Source organism: Panthera uncia, chromosome C2 (genome assembly GCF_023721935.1).
Source record: "Panthera uncia isolate 11264 chromosome C2, Puncia_PCG_1.0, whole genome shotgun sequence".
NCBI lineage: Eukaryota > Metazoa > Chordata > Mammalia > Carnivora > Felidae > Panthera > Panthera uncia.
In genome coordinates this window covers 79069124-79077606 of record NC_064810.1, presented here as the reverse complement: position 1 = coordinate 79077606, position 8483 = coordinate 79069124, and positions in this window count along the sequence as shown.

The following is an 8483-nucleotide window of genomic DNA, read 5'->3' as shown; positions in this document are numbered from 1 at the left end:
AGAAGATTCTATGTATTACAGAGTTTCCAAGTGAAGAACACTGAAAACTGTCTTCTTAGTAAAAAATATTTATTGAGCGCTTGCTATGGGCCAGGTTCTGTTCAAGTACTTTATACAGATGAGCTCATTAATATGAGAGACTGTGACCTTCAGTGTCCAGATGAGGAAGCCGAGTTACATCTCACAGCTTAAAAGTGGTGGGGCCAGCATTTGAACCCAAGCAGTCAGCTCCAGCATGCAGAGAACTTGATCAAAGGGGATGCAAACCCAAACTGTCACAAAATACCACACTGAGTTTTTCATTTCTCTGGTGGCCTTTGAAGCACAAACTTTAGGGTCTGAAGTTTCAAGCAGAGACCTTATCACTGTGGCTCACTTTCAGGAGGAACTGGCTTAACAGTAGCCATGGGCTATTAGCCAGGGGCATGTCATCCCTGGGATTTTGGTGCAGCATCTGAATCCAGAGTGATCATAATATCAGACTATCCGGCCAAACTCTGGCCAATTCCTAGAGTGCACAGATATCTTTTATTTAACTCTTGCTGTGGAAAGAGTTAAATTAATGACTTAGACTCAGGTCCAGGAAGAAGACACTTTGACTGATATGCCCCCACAGTTGCCCAGAAAGCAGTCTGTGAATCTGCAGTGTTCTAAGCAGTTTGCTCAAGTGCGATCGTGCTTCACCCCAAGTCTGCAGGTGTGAGTCCAAGTGTGGACTGCACAGTGAGACTTTGGATTCCCTGCCAATTAACAGCTCAGCTCTGTGACTCCAGACAAATAGCTTAACCTCTTTGAGCTTCAGTCTCCTCCCCTACCTCATATTACGACCATTAAACAACATGATGTATTTGAAGCTTACCGCAGTACATGCTATGTAGCAAGCGCTCTTTAAATAGTAGTTAGTGCTATGAGCTGAACGTGTCCTCCCCCCAAAAATCCATCAGTTTTAGACCTAATCCCTAGTATGATGGTATTCAGAGGTGGGGCCCTTGGGAGATAATTAGGTCATGAAGGTGGAGCTCTCATGAATGGAATTAGTGCCCTTATAAGAAGACACGAGAGAGAGACGATCCCTCCACCACAAGAGGACACAACGAGAAGACAGCCATCTGCAAATCAGGAAGCACGCCCTCACCAGACACTGGATCTGCCAGCACCTTGATCTTGAACTTCCCAGCCTTTAGAACTGTGAGCAATAAATGTTTGTTGTTTAAAGCGTCAGTCTATGGTAATTTGTCATAGCTGCCTAAGCTGACTAAAAGTTTTTATTGCTGTTCTGTAATATATGTGATTGAACTGTTTTTGAAGCAATTTGCATTTCTGGTAAAACGTATATGTTTTTTAAGTTTATTTATTTATCTTGAGAGAGAGAAACCGTGCACAAGCAGGGAAGGGGCAGAGAGAGAGAGAGAGAGAGAGAAAGAATCCCAAGAAGGCTCCCTGCTGCCAGCACAGAGTCCGACATGGGGCTTGGGCTCACGAACCGTGAGATCATGACCTGGGCCGAAATCAGAGTCAGATGCTTGACTGACTGAGCTACCCAGGTGCCCCAAACATCATATTTTTGGAACGCTAACAGGTTGTCTGTCCCCAGTGTCCAACAGGGTGAAACATTCATTGACCTGCACATGTGTGGATTTCTGGCCTTTGTGACAACCCTCTCCTCCCACATACACTCACTTTGGGAAAAAACCAAACGGGGCAACTGCTGAAGGATTTCTGCAGAGACCAAATGGAAACTGTCACTACTTTCTCAGTTGGCTCCAGGCACAGAAAAGACCGGAATGTGCCAGGAGGACATGTACTAAATATGAAAAGGGGGGAAAGGGAAAAGCAAAGCAACCCCAGAAACCCCTTAGTCTCAGGTGAACCAGTATGGTCGGTCGCCCTAAGGTCCAGCATTGAAGGCGCATCTTGCACAGAAGCCCCTACGGCCCATGTCATTTATGTCACGGGCCAGTGCAGAGGAGGGCTGAAGGGGCTGGGAGGGCTAGAGCCAGGCTGCATCCTGAGAATGTTCCCTGAAGAAGGAATCCATGAGAAATGTGCATAGAGGCCCAGAGGAGCAGGGCCAAGGTGCAACTATTACATCGTATGCAAGGGCAAGGGCAGACCTTGGGATGCCACTCCCAGGCCTGTTCAAGATGGTCATGCATTTGAAAACAACATTCCACCTTGGACGATTATATAGGGAGACAGGGAGAAAGTTATTTTCTTTGGTAAAAGTTATATATTCACCTGAGCTATGACATTGAAGATAAAGGAATTATTGCATATACCAATGATATGATTAAATTGTAAACTTTGTGAACTTCGCTGTCTTTCATGTCACAGTTTTCCATTTCTTTTAATAAATAACTTTATCCGTTTATGCTAAGAATATAGGCCACTTTTTTTTTTAATATTTTTATTTATTTTTGAGACAGAGAGAGACAGAGCATGAGCAGGGGAGGGGCAGAGAGAGAGGGAGACACAGAATCCGAAGCAGGCTCCAGGCTCCGAGCTGTCAGCACAGAGCCCGACGCGGGGCTCGAACCCACGACCTGTAAGATCGTGACCTGAGCTGAAGTCGGATGCCCGACCGACTGAGCCACCCAGGCGCCCCGAATATAGGCCACTTCTATGATGCCGGGCTTACAGTCATCTAAAAATCTCTTTTATTTTTTCTGGTTGTGTGTTGGTGCAATTCTCCCCCTTTTGTTTGCTTTCTTCTCTTTTTATTTCTGTTTGTCTGGTTTTTGTTTGTTTGTTGTGGGGCTATTTGTTTTGTGGTCTGGAGCCAGGCATCTTCTTAAGACGTATATTAACGGTAATAAAATGCGTTAGCTGTTTCTGTGAATAGTGAGTGGTATTGTGTTTAGAATTGCCGCCTACTTCGTCTACTGACAGCAAGCCACGGCCAGCGAGCTGGTCTCAGAGGCCCAGTCACACCCCGAGTTTGCAGACTCAGATTACAAAAACCCTCCAGAGGGAAAGCCCAGCACCCGCGAGGCTTCTTTATTTCCACGGGAGGGCGCTGTGGCACTTCCTGAGGACTAAGGGGTTGCCTGCGAAAATTTGGACTGATGGCTGCCAGGTTTCCAGTTGGTTCGAGGGTCTTTTTAGCTCTCCGGCCTGGCCCCAACTGACCCCCAGGCAGGGGCCCTGTGTGCTCTTGTGAAGCCTGGGAAAAGCCCACTGGTGTCTGGTGTAGAGAGGGAGTGGGCAAAATTACGTTGAGGGAGAGAAAGAGCTGGATTGTGGAAGACTTCACGGACGTAATTTGGTGTAAAAACAATGAGGGCTAATTGCAGACTTTGTCAAAGGGAAACTGGAGAGGAAAACATTATTGATTACACATTTATTAAGCGGCTACTGTATACATGAACTTTGGAGGCCCTGGGAACCCAGTGATGGCCAGGGGCCAGCCGCTGCAGAAGGAGCCCAGCCAGTACAGGGTGGGGGTGCAGACTTGTTCCCTCCACAACACCCCCACGGACCCCTCAGCTCAGACTCTTTGCCAACACAGAGCTGCAGGGAGGCTTGCCAATCTAGTAGGGTATGGGCACACAAGGAAGCACCTTGGGCCACCCCTGGTCCAGCGTTTGTTGAAGACGGTCCCGGTTCATGGGAAGACCCTTCCTAATGACATAATGACGCGCTGGATCCAGCGTGGAGCCATTTCCTCCACTCTTGGAGCATGGCCTCCATCACCTTCCCCCTCCCCATCCACACACCTTCTTTGGAGACGTTATGGTGCGCCTCTCCTGTGTGTGGCACAGAGCCAGACCCTGCCACTGCCTTTCATGGCACAAAAACTACCCCCTTGGCATCATGGCTATTCTCCTCACCCCAGCAGGGAAACTGGCCCCGGGGCGTTAGTGACACCACCAGAGCATTGGAGAGGAGGTAGAACTGAGGCCTGCAGGCACGTGTGGGTTACACTGCCACTCAGGGGCCGTTAGACCCCCTACCCTGCACCCTCCTGCTGTGCCTCAGGGTATCTGGTCAATAACTTTTCCCTGGACTTGTCTTTGAGCTCACGGATAGAGGACATATTGAATAACAAGCTGACTTTAGACCTACATTTTATTACATCAGAAAGTAAATCAACCTTGAACTGTTAGTTTTGGATTTTATACAAAAAGATAATGCTGCCACCCTCTCTCTCTCTCCAATCTCCCAAATTACGTGTGGTCTCTGTTGGTTTATACTTTCTGGGGTAAGCGTTTCCTATTCCTTCTTAAATGCGATGCTCCCAAATTGCTTTCGTTGAACGTCACGTTCTCTGTTCTTGTCTCCAAATATACCCTCTATTAGTGATTTACAGTGAGTGGACATTGTTTTCTAACAGTGATCGAACCGGGGCGTGTGGGTGACTCGGTTGGTTAAACATCCAACTCTTGATTTCAGCTCAGGTCACAATCTCACAGTTTGTGAGTTCAAGCCCTGCATCGGGCTCTGAGCTGACAGAGAGGACTCCTTGGGATTCTCTCTCTCTCCCTCTCTCTCTGCCCCTCCCAGCTCTCTCTCTCTCTCTCTCTCTCTCTCTCTTTCTCTCTCTCTCTCTCCAAATAAATAAACATTAAAAGATTAAAAAAAAAAACAAAACAATGATCAAATGACATAGGTTCAATGAGAGCAGTACCGCCTGCCCCCAGGCACTGCTGGCCCTCGTCCTGGCACCCCTAACTGCTGGACACTGCCCTCTCCCGCCTCAGCCATGGTTGTGGGGCACCTAGGGCCACAGTGACTTCTGTGCAGACAGTGGAGGAAGATCTCTTTGCTCTTCTGTGTTACAGGCTGTCAACAGGCATCAAAACAGAAATGCTTGAACTTCCTGAGGTCTTCTGGGGACAGCCTGTCTTCAGTTCTTTCTCATAATAGGGCTTAGATAATGAGTTCAAAGCAGGGCAAGGCAGGAGACAAATCTAAGTAACAGACAATATTTTATTGTTCCCTTTGACCACGGGGGAGGCTTTAGTACCAGGCAGGCCTTCCAGGCCTGGCTCTATTCCAGGGAGGTGGGTTCTGCCCCCGAAGGCCCCCCACCCCCTCTTGCAGATGGTGTCTTGGTGTCTGTCCAGCAGTCTTCAGACACACAGCAACACAGCCTAGGAGGAGGTCGAGGCTCTGGGACCACACAAAACCTCCTAGCCAGCTATGTAGCTCTGTCCCATTTAACTTAAGAGGGGAAGATCCAACTTTTATTTTTTTCCCAACTTTTAGAAACCACGCGACATTTGTATCGGAAAAGAAAAATCACAATCATACATACATACACATATGAAAAATTAAAGCATGTTGACCAAGCAGCGAACTTTAGTACTTATGCAAATCAAGTTGCAATACAACAGAATGTATATTGGCATTGTCATTCATGATCCATGTGTCAACAGAAATAAAGTTTCAAATGCAAATTTTAGGACAGTAAGCTCGAGGAAGAGACTGTGAGATGTTCAAAAGAAAATTACATTTTTCCTTGCATGTTGTCCTTCATCCGTGTCGCCAGGGTATGACTATAGGTAATTTTCTAAGTGCCAACACCTGCTGGACCACTCTAGGCTTCTGGGTGGGGCAACCCACCACTATGGAATGAAATGGGGGGCCCATGGCCACGTGGGGTAGTGGGCAGAGGACAAGATGTGGACCCTGGTGAGAATTCAGCTTCCAACATCTGCCTGCTATGCAAATCCCTACACAGAATTTGCATTTAAAAGACAGAGAGGAGGCACTTAAGGGGATTCCAGATTGAATTTTTTCCTGGTCTATATTTGATCTATTATTTTACTTACTTAAGTATTTTTTTTTAATGTTTCTTTATTTTGAGAGAAAGAGAGTGTGAGCGGGGGTGGGGAGAGCAGAAAGAGAGGGAGAGAAAGAATCCCAAGCACTGACAGTGCAGAGCCTGATGCAGGGCTTGAACCCACAAACCGTAGGATCATAACCTGAGCTGAAATCAAGAGTTGGATGCTCAACCAACTGAACCACCCAGACGCTCCTTATTTAAGTATTTTTATTTTTATTTCAATAGCCATACTTCTTAATTAAGAATTTCTATATGGTGGGGCACCTGGGCAGCTTAGTCAGTTGAGGTCTGACTCTTGATTTCAGCTCAGCTTATGATTCCAGGGTCGTGGGATCAAGCCCTGCATCTGGCTCTGTGCTGAGCGTGGAGCCTGCTTAAGATTCTCAATCTCTCTCTCTCTCTCTCTCTCTCTCTCTCTCTGCCTCTCTCCCCTGCTCAAGTGCACTCTCTCTCTCTCCAAAACAAAAATATTATACAATTTTTTTTTAATTTTAAAAAGAGCCCCCATTTATTGATAGTTCACCGTGTACCACCCGAGGTGGAGAATTTGCAAATGTTCTCACTAAATCCTTAGCACATATCTACTAGCCAGGTTTTATTGCCCATATTTCACAGATGAAGAAACTAAGGCATAGCAAGAGGAAATCTCTAGTTAGGTCACATAGCTAATAAATAGTGGCACCAGGGGTCAGTTCTGACTCCGAGTGTGGGGCTCCTACTCATGCTAAGCTGCTCCCATTCCTTCCTCCCTACCCATCCCGTCCCTCTCCATCTTACTTACCCTTACCTTCCTGCTAATATGCATCCTCACGCTGCCTCAGTCTCCATTAGAATCTGAGTCCTGGAGGCTCAATTGTTGCTTAATGTGCTGAATGATGTGGCTGCCTGTTGCACAATCCCAGCATGGAAAGAGAAAATTGCCCACATTACCTGCCCTGGCCCTGTGATTGGCACCCTCTCTATTTCAAGCTGTCGCCTTCTAATGTTCTAACAAGAACGCCAGAAGCAATGACGTTCCACATCCCTACATGTTTTCTAGAGATCACGTAACAAGTAGTGAAGACATGCTACCAGCTGAGAGCCTTGTTAGATTCAAGACGAATGGAGACTTGGTCCCCTCTTACTGGTCTTCCACTAACTAGCCTCATACATGTTCCCTCTCCACTTTTAAGAAGTCTAATCTATGGAGAAGAATGTTCTCTCTGTTTTTTAGTCTCATTGTAACTCCTTTTGAGAGTCCAGGTAAGTCTTTGGAAACGAGGAGAAATCCTCCTGTCCTATGAGTGGCAAGTGGCCTATGTCACTATCTACTAATTCCTGAATTGCCCTTCACCTGTGCATGTACAAGTTTGCCTCCACTCAGATCGCTGTGACCCCCAGTGACAAGATGATTCATCCTATTTCTAACCACTGGTGCCAGACTTGCCTATTCAATAAGATGATGAGGTGGTCTCAAAACTAAGACACCTGAGAAGTACCTGAAGAAAGAGATAACAGAGGTCAGAGAAGGGTAGCATGATACAACATGGATATCCCTAAATACCTACACGCCAACATATAGACCAGAGAATTGACTTAGGCCATGTAGATCTTGAGGGGGAGAATCTGGGCCCATTTGTGAGGTTACAAGGTAGGCAGGTCTTGACTCGATGTGAAGGAAAGAGTGATTTAGCAATAGAATGGACTGCCAGCATGGTGGAGAGATTCCTGTATGTAAATGTCTTCAAGTAAACACCACACACACTGGAGGGGGGCCTCTGAGCTGAGTGGGAAGTTGCCCTAATGCCTCGCAGACAGCAATCGTGCACAGGGGCCCAATCTGCGCTGGGCAGGAGGCAGGTCCTAGGGACACAAGATGAAAAATAACATAGACACTGTTGTCCCATGAGACCCTTTCCAATTCGGGGCATTGTGTTCCTGTGGATTTAACGTCAGCTGAGGGCAGGAACCACAGCTTACACTTTTCTTGTGTGTTTATAATAACCAACATAGTGCTGTACAGCCAGACCCAATGTGACCATCTGAGGACAATCTTCCTTCTTGTCTGAAAGTGCCACTCACCTTGTTTTGAAGACATCAAAAGTTGATGACAGAGACCAGCAGGACAGATGGATGTGATTTTCTACATTGACTCTCATGCTCCTGGAAAACATTTAACCAGAAATAATGTAATGACTTACCTTTTATTTACCTTCTAAACCTGAAGTCAAGATAATTTCAACACCCACTGAGTCATCGCTAAAGTCAATAGGTCAAAGTCTCCTCTGCAAAATTGATTTCCAGGTATTTTCCACTGACTGAAATTATGTGAATAAATTAATTTATTTATTCTTTTAATTGTTAACCAAGCTCAATACATTTTTCTATTTTTTCACCTTTCTTCAACTATAGCACACAGCCATGTTTTCTATTATTAAGAATAATGATTTGCTCACTTAAAGGCAATGCACAGCAGTCAACCTTCTCAGCTTTCTTTGGGCCCTCTGGTCTTTTGGTTTGGGGTTAATAGAGAAAAAAATGATTGGGCTAAATCTAGGCTCCATCGCTGTGTGATGTGGTCAAGTTGCAGAACCTCTCTGAGCCTGTAAAGGAGGAAAGATGAGAATAATAAAGCTCCTGTGGAGTTATGAAGAAAACACAGTGATTTCCACAGAATAAGGAGTCGCTAACACGAGCTCTGGTGGTGACATTTTCC